The sequence below is a fragment of the Herpailurus yagouaroundi genome, unplaced genomic scaffold (genome assembly GCF_014898765.1).
Source record: "Herpailurus yagouaroundi ecotype Mexico unplaced genomic scaffold, PumYag 100, whole genome shotgun sequence".
NCBI lineage: Eukaryota > Metazoa > Chordata > Mammalia > Carnivora > Felidae > Herpailurus > Herpailurus yagouaroundi.
In genome coordinates, this window is record NW_024412391.1 from 73216356 (window position 1) to 73218127 (window position 1772).

The 1772-nt window shown below is 46.7% G+C and overlaps 1 pseudogene; it reads right to left on the bottom strand.

The window, feature by feature from the left end:
• Positions 1–78: 78 nt before the first annotated feature.
• Positions 79–736, bottom strand: LOC121028036 (small glutamine-rich tetratricopeptide repeat-containing protein alpha-like; annotated as a pseudogene).
• Between the last annotated feature and the right edge of the window lie 1036 nt (positions 737–1772).

The following is a 1772-nucleotide window of genomic DNA, read 5'->3' on the forward strand; positions in this document are numbered from 1 at the left end:
GACGGAGCTGGAAAAGGTGGCAGTCATTCCTGCCAGTCGTGACAGGCATAGGGCACCACTGTGTATCTGTCTTTGGCGCTATTCTTTCAGCTCCGGATCCTGCTGCTTCATCCAGTGAGGGAAGTAACTGCTGGTTGGTCTGGATGAGACTGGCCAGGTCCTTCTGCGAGTCCGCAAGGGGTTAGGGCCACCGGAAGCCATCTCGGACACCAACTGTTGAACTTGGAGATTGCTCATGAGGTTTGACGCCTTGCTCATTGAGCTCGGGTTGCGTAGCACGCCGCGAAATCCAAGCTGCCGACACCTCCCGGGGGTTCGGCACCTGTCTCAGCCTCCTTCGCTGTCTTCGACTTTCTTGCACGTCTGATGTCAGGATCCAGCTCACGGGCCCTCTTGCAGTAAGCAGGGGCCGCGTTGTGCTTGTCTGCAGAGCGCAGCGCCGCGCTCACAGAGGTGCCAGCAGCTTCAAGTTTTCTGTTTTCATCTGCTCATTTCTTCCTTCGGTTTCGAGGCGTTCGGCCTGGGCCCAGTGTTTCCTCTGAAGGTGGGGTTCGCTCAGGCCTTTTCGGCTCCTGTGCATCTCCTTATTGGCTTCTGCGGCTTCGGATATTTCCAGAATAGTCTGAGGGAGTGCGGGGTCGCTGTCTGCCACCATCGCTCCAAAAGCCGTCTGGAGGCGCTTGGATGTACAGGAATTTACGTTCCTGTGCTTTGAAGTTTTCTTCAAAAGATACATGGAGATGAACTCATTGCTAGAAGAATTAAGGTGATGTACCCTGGAAACCTGTTTTGTTGCTACTATTACTGTTTCTTTGCTCTATAGCGTAGGTTCTTAAATTTTGTACCACCAGGGGACACGGACAGTGATTTTCACAGTGATTGAGGGACACTACCAGCATTTGGCAGCTGACAGCCAAGGGTGATAGCCATACTGCAATACAAGAACCGTTTGGCACAAAGATGAATTTCTCATAACTTTGAAATAGCTACTTCACATTCTTAGAATTGAAATGCCTATTTATAGTTATCGGAACCTAGAATCCCACTGTTGTTTATAAGTAAAGACAAAAGTATTGGGGGCATGTTTTTAAATATACTAGATTTTCTAGGAATACAACTGCAGTGTAAATGGAAGTTTCAGTTTGTTTGTTTATTTATTTGCATTTATTACCAGGGCTGTAATACCAAAATACGCTGGGAATTTCACCATCTTTTTATTCAAGGTCTAGACTGGAATTAGTCGTAGTGGCCTTCTTCCTAATTTTGTTCCTGAGAGCCTCCTTCCCTGTTAGGAGGTGAGGAATACTGACCTGAGTTAAAGAACTTTTCTCCCTAAGGTTTATAGAAAAGCTGCTGTAAAGCGGCCACCCCAGGCAACCTTTCTCTGGTTTTGTTAAACCTAAAAGGACAAAGGGACCTCCCAAGAAGAAGTAATCGCAAACTCATCCTCCCCATACCAGCCTAAGGGAAAAGGAAGCAATTTAGAAAGAGAGGAGAATCCAAACAGAGAGCACTCCACACCACAGAGCTTGTAACCCCTTAGTTCTTCCCTGGAAATGCTCCTCCAGCACAATGGTCCACTTTGTCCCTCTATCAATACTGAGAAAGAGAGGCTTAGAGCTACTCCTATGGTGTATGGCCGATACTTACAATAATTCTCTAGAGCTATTTTAAACTATTTTAAAAATCACAGGCTGCTTTAGCCTGTGGGCTATAATTTCATGACCTTTATTCTACAGCACAGTAATCTTCTATAAGGTGTGTGTGTGTGT